The sequence below is a fragment of the Pteropus medius genome, unplaced genomic scaffold (genome assembly GCF_902729225.1).
Source record: "Pteropus medius unplaced genomic scaffold, Ma_sr-lr_union100, whole genome shotgun sequence".
In the NCBI taxonomy this organism is placed as follows: Eukaryota; Metazoa; Chordata; class Mammalia; order Chiroptera; family Pteropodidae; genus Pteropus; species Pteropus medius.
In genome coordinates, this window is record NW_024344253.1 from 1,398,211 (window position 1) to 1,415,507 (window position 17,297).

The 17,297-nt window shown below is 38.4% G+C and overlaps 1 long non-coding RNA gene across 1 annotated transcript; it reads right to left on the bottom strand.

Annotated features, from left to right (window-relative positions):
• Positions 1-1,472: 1,472 nt before the first annotated feature.
• LOC120607818 (uncharacterized) lies at positions 1,473-16,987 on the bottom strand. Its single transcript, XR_005654240.1, has 2 exons — positions 16,872-16,987; positions 1,473-2,677 (listed from the first exon to the last, which is right to left on the bottom strand). It is a non-coding gene; the product is annotated as an uncharacterized LOC120607818 (long non-coding RNA).
• Positions 16,988-17,297: the final 310 nt, after the last annotated feature.

The window sequence follows — 17,297 nt, forward strand, 5'->3', positions numbered from 1 at the left end:
TCTTCATTTGAAGAAATCACATATTTATAAAACAAAGTAGTCAGCATTTCACATTATTTCTGCCATCAGCAATGTTGTTTGAAGCTATCCTACTCTACTGTGTTATTAGGATAATCGATTATGGTATTTACCAAGAAAAACACTTCATATAGGAATTTCAAAATAAGATGGAAATAAAATAGGGTATTGCTTTTTAAAAATGAAGTCTTTTTTCTTTTATTCCAAATAAAATACACAATGAACTGTAATTAAGAGGGCAATATGATGGCCCATTGACAAATTTTAGTGAGTCCATTTTCCATGGAAAGTATACATAGCTGAAATACAGAAAACTCTGTGTGTTTTAATTAGCGAGATTTGATAGTATTCATTATAATAAATTATTTCAGCTGTAATGTTAAAACAAAGATGTAGCACACAAAGCAAAATTGAACAAAGGTCCAAATGAGATATTATTAAAATGTCAAAGTGAGTAAGCAGATGGGGTTTGTATGGCTCAGTGGATTAGTCACCAGGCCCCATTACCTTGGGGATTCTAGTGAAATCCAGTCTCAATAGAATGATCAGAAAGTAAAAATAAGGGGTATATGCAGAAGCAAATAAATCATTTTACTTACATTCTCTAAAACCTCTCTAAAACCCAGAGGTTTTTTTTTTTCTTTCTTTCTTTAATCACAAGACTACATGAAAATTACAATACCACTACATTTGTTTTGATCAGAGACTTTTTTCCTCCTAGGTTGTGTAAAAGGAAATAGACGGAGAGATTGGAAACTACACAGATTTGTCATGCTCTTCACATAACCGAGCATGTGCAATGCAGCGGCTGGATGAAAGCGTTCGTTCCTTCTAATGGAGCTTCAGCATAATGCACGAGCATGTGGGGAGGCACCACTCAAAAACACTAACTTTGTAACAATCCCATAAAGAAGAAATTAAAAATTTTTAATGTCTTTCATCCTGGTCAGCTCCCTAAAGCAATTACTAGTACCTACTTTTTTCAGACACAAGAAATGTAGCCATTTACATTTCCTCCAAATTTTAACAAATCATTTTGACTTTTATTATGGCTCTACAGTTTAGCACACATCAAACCTCATGATCTGTACTGTTTAGATGTAGAACACGAACATACATCCTGCAGGAAAAATTAGAATTGGTACAAAGTTCTTTCTTCAGATCAAATGGAAGCGTTGCTCAGATATTTCACGATAAAAAGAAAGTAATTGCATGTTACGCACTAGAGTTTGTGGAGTGTGATTTCTGGATGACTTTTTGGTAAGAGCTCAGAGCTGTTTGGGTGGCACTTTACTACATAAGATAAACACTTGATGAATGCAGATTCCCCCATACAAGTAGCTCTTGAGACCGCAGCTGCCGTGTAATCATGGACCCATTATTACTCCAGAGGTGGAAGTCAAAGCAAGCTAACAGAGTAAGATGACACAACACAATCTACTCAGAGCACTATGTTGATTCTTTTTTATTTTTTATTTCATTTTTGTTGTCGTTGTTGTTAGTATAGAGAAGCATGGGCTTCTACTAAAATTTAGGCTGCTCTTTAATAATTCTTTGGAACCATTAGTGCTGAATACGTGTGTGTGTATACAGGGTTTTCCAGAGAATCAGAACCAATAGAATGTCATAGATATTACTTTAAATATATATGACAATACATTGCAAGAAAGGACTAAATTGAAAATAGAATAGGAGTCTCTTATTGCTACACTGTGCCAATTATATTACTACATTGTTTCCTCACTGCAAGACTCATAAGAATCTACAAGCGCCCAGAGCCCAAGAGACTTGAACATGCCTGGTGAAAATTGGAAATCAATAGGAGTCTATAATCGCAAGCAAACAGCATCATTTTCATTGGGGTAAAAGATGACAGGCATCACAGAGCTTGCACAGAGCTGTCGCACATGTGGCCACATGACATCCTTTATGTTCAGCCTGCCTTGGGTGTTCCTAGATTGGACACACCTAATTTTTGTTTTCTCTGTTTTTTTTTTGTCTTTTTTTCTTTTTAATATGGTTCTTGTTTATAAGAGAAAAGCTAATTATTTCTTAATTTCGGGCAACAAAAGAATGGCAAACTTTTATACCAAACTCGTGCTAATCAGATAATGAATATTTTTCTGAATTTACTAGGAATGGGAGAATTTGGTTCCTTTGCTTATCTATACTCCTAGTACCAAATGTGCAAATGTTTCCAAGCTTTCTGTCAACTCACTACACATTTATCTCGATTCTGGCTTGAGGTAAACTCCATTTCCAAAGCTAAGAGGTAATTTAGTCTCCAGAATCATTTGGTTCCGCCCTTTGTTTAAGTAAAGACCATCAATTCAACATGAAAATGAACATTAGCATCCACTAGGGGCCAAGCTAAACCAAACATTTAATTTCACTGTAAAAGCCTATTTTTTTCCCAGTTGAAAGTACAAAAGTCTTTTTTGTTGTTGTTCTTGATTTTTCGCCTGTGACATGATGTGTCCAGTTCAAAGCTGTCCTTGATCTCTCTAGCTGAGGCAGAAAGGCGCAGTCCCGCGATGTGAACGTGCAGTCCCTACAAGAGACAGAACTGCATCTACCCATAGAAAGGCAAGCAGTGCACTGTGTGACAGCCTCCTGGAAACAAATGCAGGCAGAGATGTCGCTCTTCAGATAACAATGCCTTCAAAAGATTTTAAAAATGTAAACCAAAGTTAGCTTCACAATATTTATGACTATCTTGTCCACTTTTTTAAGCAAAGGAGGATGTACTGAGTTTGATGGATGCCTAGGTCATTTCTCAAAAGACGATGCCTAGTCAAACGTCAATTTATTTCTAACATTTGTACAAATATAAAATGTACTAGGGTGGCACTTTCTCAGTGGAAAGTGAGTAAAGATTTCAAGGGTTGCCCACGTGGATGACAAATGCCTGGATTTGAGAGCATTTTTGAGGTCGAGGTGATTCTATTTTGAAGGTTCTATAAATCAGCATTAATAATTTTTAGAGCAAATCAGAATTAACTTATCGAATGAGATATAGGTTACTAGTTATTAATGTTCTGCAGTCCACAAAATTCAGATTTAAGAGAAAATGGCTTTTCTTACAAATTGGCTTTTTCTACACTGCTTATGTTCAAGTAATTTAGTTTGTTAAAAGGGAACACTGACTCAAAATAGAGATAAAACAAAAAAGAATACTCAATACAATGTCCTACACGGACAACATAGTAAATAAATATTTGGATTTTTTTGAAAGGCATACAGAATTTTCCAGAGTTTAATTAATATCCTGTCTTCTAGCATCTTGGACTTATCGCAACATGATTTATTCTTTAGCGAAAGCTGCCTTTTCCTGCCACGAATTCAGATTTATTTTCTCAAGTGTGCAAATTCCACAGGCACAGGCTAGCACTGGGCATAAGCAAAATGGACACTAAATTATGGACTCCCATTTGCTAAGAACTCAAGAACTTTACCCCCAAGGCTTTCAGAGCTGACTTGAGTTTCCCCTCTGGGAACTCTCACAGGAATTCTTGCCTCATTCCAACAGAGCTATCTTTCTCAACACAGCTCTGATCCTGTTTGTCTTAAACTCACCAGTGGTTCCTGCACCACAAGGAGTGGGCAGGGGCAGTCTGGACATTTTAAGAATTTTTGGAATGTCCCTGACAGGCTTCATCATATTTGCCTAAATTTCTTTCTCCTATATCTTAGCAGCATCACAATAAACAAACACCTTACACTTGGATCGATCGAGTTGTTCACCACTCTCCGTCACTTACCAAATTCTTATCCTATAAATCAAGTCCCTCCCAGGGCTGACGTATAGTAGAATCACAATAAAATATATGATTGATGAATGAAGGGGTCCCGTGGACTGAGATGAGAGCAGTCTTCACAGGAGCCCCTTCAAACTAATGCCCAGAGGGCATCCCACTGGAACTTGGAATCTTGGAAGATCCCTTTCTTTCTGGTCCCTGGGAACATCTCCTAAGAAAGTTGACAAAATATACTCATTTTACAACTATGAAATTTATAATTTAAAAAAAAAAGTGTAGACTCCTTCTCTTTTTCAGGGAAAATGGGTGCTTTTTATTATGTGAAGCAACATCTAATTTATCTTGATATGCTATTAGTTAAACATCCATGTTTACTAGATATATTCTCAAATACCTTGATTTGGGATTTTGAGTATGTTTGTTAAAGCAGTTTCTGGAAAGAATCTCTTTTTGTGTAGGGAAAAGGCAAAATATCAATGTTTGGTCGATTATGTAATATTTAACATTTAAAAACATCTTTTATTTCTGCTCTTTATTGAAGACAAACACTCATATACATACAGAACCTTAAAAAAAATTAATAGAGATTAATTTTCTTTGACAAGGGTATTAGTTAATATTTTGGCCTATTAAAGTTTCCTTAGTATTTGGATTCCCTGTGCTTATTGTTCAACTTGCATATTATTATCCATACATACAGTTTATTCAGTGCCAAACTGATTCCAAAAGTACTATACTACATTACAGATAAACTTGTTATTTGGTGACTGTGTTTCTTCATAAAGTTCTGTGTTTGGCATCTTCACACTTTCCAAAATATATGTGTACATTAGAAATGTCATTATTCTCGGTGTATTTTTAGTGCATGTTTTTTTTTTTCTAATAGTGAACATATGCTGCATCTTTGTTTTATGGTAATAAGTAATTAAAAATAGACTTCGAAAAATGTTAATAATAAAATAGGGTGTCCTAATGGAAAGGCAAGGGTATAGGGCAAAAGACTGTCTCAAATTTCAGTTCATTAGTCTTTGGCAGAGCCCTACCAAGGCTAAGTTCACCAAGGATGTCCAATAGCTGTGAACATCTCCACAAGATCAAGTAAGCAAAACCAAATGGAAACGTTGGATTAAATTTAAAATTTTTTTAACATTGCAAAAGGTATTTATTTTATAGGCACCACTGCCAAATGAGGAATCGTTTTAAAATATATCAAATGGAAAATTTTAACTTCATTTTACTTGATGTTTATAACTAATCATGATTTTTGATCTTGCTTATAAAAATCTACTTTCAAATCTAGAAAGCAAAGGTTTACCATAATGAGATACGAACTGTCTCTGTCCACGACTTTCCTATAATACAAATTCTTTCAACAAGCAGCAATATTTGCAAACATGCTTTAAACTTCTGTAAACCTGCACAATATTTTGCTTTCTAATAAAACTTTTATGCTTTTTTTAGTAAGTTAAACCATGAAAACCTGTGCATGTATAGCCCAACTCTGGACACTGCTGGTTTGCTTATGAGTATTTAATTTTTGACTAAAGAGTTTGATCATTTTCAGTTTAAATCTTGACCTAAATAATATATTAATAATTACTCATATAAAACATATTCAGCAAGGTGACATAAAAATGTATATTGGCAGTTGTATTTATGTTTTAGGCAGAAAAAAAATGTTGACTTTTTTTTATATGCATGTAATTTAAACCAATTATTCTGTGAAAGTATGCTTAATTTAAAAATTTTTTAATTTAAACACAAGGAAAAAATAACAAAAAAAAAGTAATCAGATTTTGCTATTTGAAAAATACTTTTCGTTAATCTTGCCTTCCAAGATATAAGGGTCGTTTTCTTCAGTTAACATAGAGCTATGACACCAGAGTTGTAGATTTCAGGAATTTTGACTATAAACATGATGACTGCATGTATTTGATATACGAAAACAAACAGCTATAATGGCAGTGTTCTTTTTATACATAATGCAGAATGAAAATGAGATGGTGGTCACTGCTCAGTGCTAGCTGTACACCCTGGAACTGCCAGCGACCTGTGCCTTGTGTTGAGTTCTTGGATTGCCATCTGATTACCACCCTTTTGTGCCTCAGCTCACTGATACCTTTCTCCTGGTCGTCAGCCCCTTGCTACCCTTTCAGGCGATCTAACCTTTTCTGCATCGCGAGCCTGTGCCTCTGCCTCTGCTCCTAGGCCTTCACCCGAGAAGTTCTTCCTTTCCTCTGCTCAGTACTGCACCATCTTCATCTCACTGATGACTTAAAAGGAGGGGGTCCCAGCTACTGGTATTGAGAGTAAGGGCTGGACCAGAGGCTAGGACTAAGCAACCAAAGAGGCGGGGGCTCCCAGGGCCTGCCAAGCACCCCAGCCCTGCCGCTCCTTCCTCTAGTGCCCTGCTGAAGACCAGGGCCATCCCTTTCTCAGAGAATTTATCATTCCCGCTGCCTTCTCCAGGGGGTGGGGGTAGGCAGCTCAGGCAGACCAAAGACAGGAGTGAAGGCAGCTGGTAAGAAGAAGCAACAGTGGACTCCAGGGCCCTTTATCTGCACAGAAGACAAGGACTTGGTGCATAGAAGACAAGGACTTGGTGCATTCTTAAATGACCGAGATGACCAAACCAGAGCTGCAACTTGGGCTCTTTTCCCGGGGATTGGGTAAGACTATTGTGCTACATGTCCCCATTAAGAAAAAAAGATGGTGGGGGGAGAGGGGTTCCAAGAGACTGTGAGTGAGTGGGAGTGAGTGTGTGTGTGTGTGTGTGTGTGTGTGTGTGTGTGTGTGTCTGGGTCTAGAGCTTTGGGGCATTTGGGTAAAGTACTATTCCTCTAGCAGTAACTTCTCCCACTCTCCACCCCTCAGCCAGCTGGTCCCTTCTCCCTCAGCCTACCCTGCAAGTCTCTGAGCCTCTGAGGACCCCAGCCCATGAGAAAACGGGGCTGCAAGGGCCTCTCACTACCTCCTCTCTCCTGGACCCTCCCTCCTCAACCCATTCCTGCTTCGCAAAATTTAATTACATTTTTTGGTTACTTTTTACATAGTGTTTAAATTTTTTTAAAAAAATTAATTAAGCATACTTTCACAGAATAATTTGTTTAAATTGTATGCATATAAAAGAAGTCAACACTTTTTTTCTGCCTGAAACACAAATACTGCCCCTCAGGGCCCTCTGTAGGGTCCCTGGGGTAGTCCCAGGAACTCAGTCCTGCCCTGCTCCCCACCCTTGTCCTGTTGTATCTGTACTAATACCCTTGCTGTCAACTGCCACTGACCTCGCAGGCCCCACTGTGGTGGCCCCGACCCTGGGCCCCCAGCCTACCATCACCCCCTTACAGTCCCTCACAGTGCTCCTCACCCTCTCGGGGCCTTCAGGCCCTCTTCCCTTCCCCTGTCCTCTGTTCCCACCCAGAGGGGCGGCAGGAGCTTGAATCTGTCCATTACATGTTGTGCCCTCCTGGTCCCCCCACTGCACTGGGGCGGGGCTCAGTTTTGCAGAGAGAGCTTCCTACTGTAGGGTATGCAGGGGCCCAGTCTAAGTTCCTATCCCACTGTATAAACTGTATAAACCATTAAAAAAATGCATTGGGCAGGACTGCCAAAGACAGTTTGTTCTGACTCATATCAAAGCGATGCAGGGAAGGGTTGGAAACGTTGCTCTGAAAGGAGACCTTTCGATTTCAGCCTTTTAAAATAAATCACTTGAAACAATTTTGCAGGTATGCAAAGGTCTAGCTCTTCAGCTGCAAATGTTTCCTTTTTACTCCCCTCTTTCTATTTTTTTCCCCTCCTGTTCCTCTGTTGAGCAAATGTGTACTCAAAAGCTCTCCATCATATACTTGGAATTGAGTTGGGCAGCTGGTAGCTGGTAAAGCTTACAAGAAAAGCCCAGAATGATGGTCTTTTTAGGCCCAATAGGGCCAGCTACAAAACCTTTTCTGCCCTGCACTATCAGACATTCTTGCAACTGCTAGGCCAGCCGAGACAAGGACCCTTTCCAGAACTTGTGCTAGAAAGTCATAAGCAGATCACAGTGCTGATTTTCCTCCTTTCCATGCGCTCAGACACTACTCCATTCTAACTCCCACCCTCGACCTGGGAAACTCACCAATATACTCTCTTGTGAGAGAGCAACGAATGATCAAATAATTCACAAGACAAGCTACAGCTTGCAACAAGGTATAATTAAAAGGTGTCACATATTTACCAACTGGCTCACCTGTAGCTCAGCATATGGGACTAGAAAACTCCTTCACTCTGCTGAGAGAATCCAGCCGCCTGCTGAGAAGCCTGTGCCAGCCTGACAGCGTCTGGCTTAATTACTTCAAACTTAAAATAATTAACAAGTTCCTCTTTTTCCAACAGGAAAGCACTTACTGCTGTTCAATAAAATAATTCATAGCCTATAGAACTTGCTGCAGTTAGGAGTTGTGTTTATGCTTTTCATCCTGTAACTCTGGATATCCACTGCACATTTGAAATGATGTTTTCTTGCTGGGCCTCCCACAGGAATGTGAGTTCCAATCATTATATTTCCCCTAGCAAACCCAGTCTTCCACCAGGGAGAGTCTCACTTTTCCCTCCTCTTCCCTCTACTAATCCTTTCGAGTCTCGAGATTCATTGTAAATGGTCTGAGGAGACTTTCAGCCTCGAAACCTAAATATTTGCTTAAAATAAATGTAGGAAGAGGGTGTGGGGAAATGGTTGAATGAAAGAAAAAAGTTATGCTGAGGAAAGGAAGCTGAAAAAAAGGAATCATAGAAATGAAACAGCAGTGAAAGATGGGTAAATGGTCTAAATTTCGCTTTCCTCTAGTGAGATTTCCGTTTGGCAAGCTTAAAGCTGCCTGTATGAAGTAATATGGAGACACGAGGCAGCAAATCTAATTTTTAAAATTATTTCAACAGAGGTTTTTAGGCCGTAAGTGAAATTTCTTTCAAGGAGAGACATTCTATTTGACAATGCATAATGGTGAGCAACAGAGGAAGCTGTGGTTTCTCAAAGGTTCTATTTTTTATATCTGCCCTAAAAGAAAGTATTTCTTCTATCTTGAGTCATTTTTAATAGAAAAGTTATGGTCGGGAGTTTTATTCAGCTATTAAAAATGGAGGGAGGGGAGGAATAAAAGGTGACGTGTCAGCAGAGCTGTACCAGGGACCCTCTCGGCTTCCATGCACCGTTCTCGAACTTCGAACCTCGGTGTGTGCGTGCAAATCCCCTCAGCGTGGGAGCGCGCTCCGTGCTGGGTCTCATCCCCGGAGCTTCTGATTTAGGGCGGCAACGGGACTTGAAATCTGTATATTTCGTAATGACTCAGACGTTTACGTGTGATCACTGGCCCACACCTTGACAAACGCCGCTGTTATCAACGCCTCTGCTGGGGTGGGATCCCGGAGATGGCCTGACAACCTTCAGTGCTGCCACTCAAGGGAAGCAAATGAGCTTCACCAACAGTTAGGATGATCAAGTGTTCTTAAGCCAGAAGGCAAAAGTTTTCTGTGCCTTTCCAACTGTCAGCAGTGAGGCAGAGGCAGTGACATTGAAAATCCTTGCTTGATTTGTTTCAAAATCCTGCTAACTCCTTTGGGGGAAAAAACTTATAAATAATTGGGACAACCTCTCCCTTCGTATTCTGAATCATATGTGTTTTAGAAGTTGTGGTGTGGTGTCATCATGGGTCCACAGATCTTCCCCAGGAAAGGAGATTTTTGCTACCCTTCCTTTGCTGGAAGCATTGCTCAGTCGTCTTTATGGGGCCTAGACTGCGGACTGTGACAGAAACCCCTTTGTACCCACTCCCATCACCGCATTGGCTCCGCCAGCAACGGATCTTGAGGGTGTCGGCATGGATGGGGAGTCCCGCTTTGGGAAGAGGGACCAGAGCACTGAGGGCGGTATCGGAACCTGGCTTGGCATCGTTTCAGAGAGCGAGGAAGGGGAGCAAAACTCTTTTTTGGTCTCAGTTTCTTGATACTCCTTTCATTACGATCATAATATGAAAGCACATACTCTCACCCAAAGAGGAGAAAAGTCTCTACTTTTGACAAATCTATGTATGAATAATAATGATGATGAGTATGCATCCAACTCTCCAGACGAGCAGAAGCTACTCCTTGCTAGAGAGTCTAAGGTTTAAACACTAAGACTTTGGCAACAAACAGCTCAAGGTTGAAGTCCAACTCTGCCCTTCACCATCTGTATGATTTGGAACCTGTCATTTACTTCTCTGAAGATCAGTTTCTTTATCAAAATGAATTGGAGATAATAATAGGACCTAGCTTAGAGTGTTGCTATGAGGATTAAATGATAATCGTTGGTAGAGTGGCTGTACAAGGAAAAGAAATAAAAACTGCTAGTTATTCTCCTCTATGAACCCATGAGGCAGGGACTATCCCTTCGCAGCTGATCACTGAACTCCCGGTATAGACCCTGGCATATGACTCATGTTCCATAAATGCTTTTGGAATGAAGGGCAAAAGGAAGAAAAGTCGAAGGGAAAGAAGGAAGGAAGGACAGACTATGGAAGATAAAAGAACTCTAGTTCCAAGGCAAAGAATGAGGCGTGTTCAGAAACCATATGTTGGCTTAGACTATGTGATAATAACAAATAATATATATAACATTTCTTGCTCACAAAAATTCCCTTGCAGGTCCAGTGAGTCAATGACCCATTCAGATGCCATCTGGTGGTGCTGGCCTCTCAGTATGTGTCTTCTAGTAAAGCTGTGGCAGGAGAAGAGAGCTGGAGAGCTTCAGCCTTTGAGTAACATTTATCACTGCTCTTCAGGTTCACATGAGCCACCTGATGCAGGGGGAGTGTGGAAGGGAATGTGCCACACGCCAAGGGAGGAGGGGAGACCCAAGTGTGGGGGAGCACTAGTGATGTCTACCACATCCTGTGTCCTGGCACCAAAGTCTAAGGAAAGGCAACTGGCAAAGCATATATAGGAAAATATATCCTGAAAATAATTAATAAAAATGTTAAACAATCTTGATTTTTTTAGACTTTTTTTCATAATCTCATACAATTTTCCCTTGGTATCTGGTACGTGCAGATATATAAGGGAAAACTCAAAAAGTACAGTACAGTGTGAATTGAGTCAAACTCTTAGTTTCTCTCTCTCTACCTCTCAACCCCTTTCTCTCCCCCCACCCTCTTGCTCACTCACTCTCACACGCACAATACACACTACAATACCCACACCTTCTCTTACCCTGGGTTAGATAAGAATCCATGTTAACCTAGACCCTAGGAGGAGAAAGAGTTACAAATGTTTGTTGATGTCTAACATTGACTAAAAGGCAACAGCTTATTAGAGATGGATATCTGCCCTGAAAAAAAAGCCTTTATTCTCATTCCACTGCTTAAACAAAACATGGACGCTATCACCATGAACTAACAACTGACTTGGACCAGACTGGTACATAAGGGACGATCAAATTATGGCAGTTATTTCTTCAGGTGACCTAAATTCAGTGAAGATAGCTGCACAATTAATTCACTAAAATGTACTAGATGTGGCCAGATTAATCCAGAGGTAATCTGCTCACAGTCCATCTCAAATTCTGTTAATTTAGTTTGCAGGATGCTTGGACTAGAACTAGTCTCCAGTTTTGGTTATAAATTTCTGAGCAGACTACCAGAACTTTCAATGCCTTAGAATTAACGTACTATAGTTTAACTCTGTACAAAGTATTTTAGTTAGCTTCACGGTGGTAAATAAACTTCCCAAATGTCAGTGACTTAAACAACAAACATGTTACATGTTGGCAGCTGCAGGTCAGCTATTTAATCTTCTTGCTCCAGGTCTCAGCTTAGGGTTAAGGTTATGTTTTGAGTTGGGAGCAGCTCTATGCCATTCTCACAGCAAAAAGAAAAGAGCAAGGTGCTGATGGAAACACACAATGATTCTTAAATCTGCACAGAGGTAGCCTGCCTCATGTCCATTCACATGCCATTGGCTAAAGTCAGTCATCCAACCAAGTAATAGAGAAGTATATTCCCCTCTCGAGCAAGACATGCTGCAAGATACAGACCTCTTACAGGTGGGGAGGTGTAATCCTTTTACAGGAAATGGGGGTGGGGTGGAATACTTGAGAACAACAATATAATGTACCCCAGTCAGTAACCTATACTGAATCTTTCTCATTTTAATATTCCCTAGGGCTAGCACAGGTGTCCAATGAATATTTATTAAATCACATTGAATATTCATTGTATTGAATAAATATATCATTTCAGAGTAAGTCAGTCATCTGAAAGAAAGAGTATTTTATTATTATATCTATCACCTCTATTATCATCAAATAATATTTTTTAATTAGCATGTGTACCTAGTATTTATCTGAGCTTTCTACAGGTAACAATAGATTTTATCGATTACCTTTAGTGGTTTAACAATCCGAAAGAGAAAAATGATAGAAAGATCATTCTAAAAAAGACATTAGTATAAATACTCATTTATTAACATGCAAACTCACAATTTCTTTTTTGAAAATACTGTTGATAATGCCAATCAAACTTTGAAAAAAGGGGAACTTGTTTTTCTGAGAATTGTCTCTGAGATTTAAAATTGTATTTCTTCTACTAGAAATGTTTTTTGGGGAAACACCAGAAATAACTGAGAAGATATGAATGATTTCCTTTCCATAATGAACTCGAGAATTAGAAGTTGTCTTGAATCTGTTGATTTTGGAGGCAGTCTCTGCAATAGTTACGAGGTTGGAATACAAAGTGAAGATTGCATATCCAGCCTGAATGAACTCAATATAATGAAAGTTTGGAAGACATTTGGAGACGGGTTGGTTATGCCGCTTTTGGATAAAAGTTCAGGCAAAATGAAATTCTGAGAACCTGCCAGCCCCGTCGTAGGGATCTGGGTACAGAGGCTCTACTACAGCACCTTCGCTATCACAGAAATCATTCCTTTTAATTTGCATCCATTTCAGGAGCTGGTCACGGGCAAATGCACACATCCAGAATCTGGCTTTTCCTCAAAGATACCAGTATGCTACACATTACATGACAAGAATCAGGACTAATACCTTTATCCTGTAAAACAATGCATTCTCTTCCTAATTGTTACTGGAAATTATACCAAAGTTATCATCTGTGCTCAGTGAGTTTGTGAATTAATTTACTATACTGTTAAAATCCAGCATCTCTCATCACCTGCTGCTTTGAAGACTCAGGTTTGCATTACTCATGCTGTCCCATCAGCTGCCAACTGCTTGAGCTGGAGGCAGCTAAGAAGTGAATCTTTGAGCTGAGAAATTCCACCTAGGGTAGGAGACACAGCTTTGACTTGCAAACCTGGCCCAGGAACCCAGCAGAGCTATCTGGAGAAACACCTGAATCATCGATCCATAAAACCATCATGAAAGTCAACGTCTCCTCCAGCACAGATCAGAGTCAGGTTTGGATAAAATGCTGTAGGTGATGATAACCCTCTTTCTCTGAGCATGGTCAAAACTAAGGCATCGGTTGTAGCGTGCTTGGAGGACAGCTGTGCAAACACTAACCTGAAAACAGCAGTCGAGAGAAGCCAACTCATCCCTTTGTTTTGAAATCCTTTCCTAAATATATGTGACTTATGCATTTAAAGTTTGATGTTACCTTTGAGTAAATAAGCCAGCATCGCTGATTAAAAGAATATTTATTTTCTGCAATGCCACCACAAGCCACATATATTTGCCTGGCTGCCAAGAGATAATTAATTTCCTAGTGTGCACTGCCTGTCTCGAGACTTCCACAGAGCTACCTAGTATTTCTCATTAAAACGAATCCTGAAGGCACTTTATTATTGTTCAGTCTCAGAAAAATATTGGCGGGTTTTTCTTTTACCCTCCATCAACATCATTGTTTTCTAAATGTTAAGTGTAAAAGAATTTTTTGTGCAGCTTTGAAGTATTCCTTATCAATAATTCATTTACAATCACAAAGGAGCAAAATAGCTGGGTGGTCAAAACTATAGCGATGTTAGGAAAATCACATCTGCATTTAGCTCATCATATTACTGAGCTAGAGCTCCACTGAAGAAACAATAACGTCCACAAGTCCATGGGTCTCTTTGTGTTCAATTCAGCTGTGCTTTTAAACTGAGCTTTAGGGGATGTTTTACCAACATTTCAGATGACAGCCCCAGGGTGTGGGCACTCGCAGATCCGTTTTTTGTTTAAACGCCTACTGAAAAAGCAGAGTACTTGTGCAGTGTTCTACCTTTGCCTGTGTTACGGATAATTATCTCTTAATGTTGGAGTTTTGTTTACCTTATTTGTACACTATGCCCATCGGGGATGGATTACTCCTACTCGATGATATTCAATGCAGAGCCGACTCTATTGCCAGCGCTAAATAAATGTTAAATGATAAGAATCATATCATTTCTGTCAATGAAGAGCGTCATTTTAAGAAAAGAAGAATAAAATTGAAACCTATTATACATTTGCCAAAAACATCCTCGACAAAACTTAGATATAAAAAGTCAGACTCTCCATTTTGCTTTTACTGTCACAGGAAAAGGCCTTGCTATTTAATTATTCCAACTATAGGTTAAAGAAAACAGCATTAGCTCTTTTGTTAAAACATTCTTCTACTCTCTTCATTTGAAAGTTAATGCCAGTGGTTTCCTCTGTCACTGCACTGAGTTTTAAAATTACTAAACCTTATTCTTGAAGTCTAAAGTGACAGTTAAATGTTACATAGAGTTTATATAAAAATCTAGGATATATTTTCTTGACGTTATTAGACATCATAGAGTTAATGTTTTTTTAGAATCTACAAAAAGAGAAATAAAAATGTTGGTTGAGTCTGGCTTGTAACTTATATCTGAAAAGTTGCCTGTTGGCACACTCAGAAACCCATTCAAACTTCCTCCGGGCATCGCATGAACATCCTTCAGTATGTCTGCTTTTTAGTCGAAAATAATGAAACCTTATTTAATCTGAAATAAATCTTTAATATCTGTTTAATCTTTTATCCATGGTAAAATATAACATTGTGCAAAACTAGTTACTGAACAAAAAATACCAATCATATCTCATAATTCACTTTTCTCTCAGCAATGGTAGGCAATACTTAGGGTGTGCCTAACACCAAGGTTAAAAAGGTAAGTTTTATTCTATTTCATTGTTTACAGAAACATGAAAACCTCAGTCAAAGGTTTGACAAACTGAGAAACATGAATAGATTAAAACTGTACATTAGATTATTTCAAGAATAAGAAACATAAATGTTAATATATCATCAGTTGTCCACAAACTAAACTAAGCCAAATATACCTCATTCTTTTCTTTCATCAGGTATTAGTCTGATATAGAAAGACATATATTGATCAAATTCTCTCATAATTTCCTCAGATAATAATATCGATAATAAACATATGTAAAAATCTCAATCCTTTTAACAATGTTTTGGACTAGTATTCTTACTCCCATTTTTCAGTGGAGGAAACAAAGTTTTAAAAATGTTATATCTTGGCCATAGCCAAAAAGCATGGCCAGGATTTGAATCTATGTCTGTATCACTCAATACCTGTGTCCTTAAACATTACTAGGCAATAGTATTGTCAGAAATCTCAATAGTTGATTGAACAACCCTATGTAAAGAATATGGATATATGTTATCAGTATTCTCCCAGAGAGAGGTCTCTCATACACAGATTTTCACATTTGGTTCAACTATTTTTAATCACCAGCTTTATTAAGATCTACTTTTCAAATTTACATATGACACAAATCTGGGAGGAATGAATAGCTAATGGATTATGAAATCATATTTAAAAAGAGCTCAACACACAGAAATCACAAACCTAAACTAGATATATTTAATAGGAGAAGCATAAAGAGGAAGACCTATCTTAATCTTGGTCATGGTAAAAAACAAAAAACAAAAAACAAAAAAACATCCTACAGACTTTAAATGGCCACAGATAACATGATAATGCAGCCCAGAAATCAAAGATAAAGTGCATTATCCAGACAGAGGAAAACAGTTCTATCACTGTACTTTGTAATTGTCAGGGAATATCTACAATATAAAAAAATTTCCAAGAAGGACACAAGACAGCTTGCGAAAATATGGAGAGGGGAACTCTTGCAGTTTTCAGCCAGATTAGAGACCATATCAGGTTCGCTGTGGAACCTCTGAAATTACATGGGCCTGGGCTCCTTCCCTCTGAAAGCTCCACCCAACTCCACTGGGATGTGACAGATCTTTCAGAGGCTTCTGCTGATGTGTTTTGAAAATGATTCTTCAATGATTCCGATATATTTCTATCTACGTTGCATCTTATTCTCCTACAACCATGCCTGTACCACCCTCAATCATTTCCCAAGTAAAAGCCATTTATCTGCATATAGTAAGGCTATGAAATAGAAATAGACACTAAGAATCAAGTAGTAAGAGAAAGAAGCCAAATATGTCTTTCATATAATAGCCAGAATTCAGCAACTCATTAGCTGAAATATCTCAGCATCAAATCAAAAAGTAAGAAACCAGAGTTTAAAGTAAACTTTGAAGTAGTTAAAAGTTAAAGCTTTAAAGCCAGACAGATCTTGTTAGAATTTCTGCACTGTCATTTACTAGGCTTTTGACTTTGGGGAAATTTTTTAGCCTCTTTAAGCCTCAAGTTTCTCTTCTGCAAAATGGGATAGTAACTGTTCCTCAGCTTGAATCCCAGCTCCACCAATTCTGTCTATGCAGCCTTGGGAAAGATGTTTGACCTCTCTGTGTGGCTTTGAGTTGACCTTCAATAAACCTTAGCAAGAGTTAAGACAAACACATCTCTGTTAACAATGGAGATGATCTAAACTGCCTTACCTATTTCATTGTACTTTTATAGGATTCATATCATGTAATGAATAAGGTATCATTCTACAAACTGAAACTCCAGTTGAATATTCACTGATATTTTTATTTTTATCATCCAGGTGTCCACAAAGCATTCATATTAATTTAAACTTAAATTTTAATGATATATTGTTGTATGTAGCTCGGTCATTTATCAGATTTTTGGGGGGACTTGAAACGAATCTCAAAATATGTTGCCCAGAATTTTGCCTTCATATTATAAATGCATACTTACACATTTGCATTTGCAGGAGACTTTGGGAAGAATCTAAAAATTGTGAATTTCAATCTGATCTTGGAAGCTAAGCAGGATCGAACCTGGTTAGTACTTGGAAGGGAGACCACCTAGAAGACCAGGTGCTGCAGCTGTAAAATAAAATAAAATAAAATAAAATAAAATAAATAATAAAGTTGTCCTTACCATTTAAAAAATAAATAAATAAATAAATAAATAAAAATTGTGAATTTCAAAACAACTTTTTAATGAACTTCATCTTTAGGTTTCCAGGGAAGAAAGCAAACAGCTGTTTGGGGTTTGAGTTTGTTACTCTCACTCAGACCCAGGATTGTTTTTAACTGACTTTATTGGCTAACCTTTGAGAAATAAATCACTGGTTCACAGACAGTAACACTCTGAATGAGACCCCAAAATCATCACTAG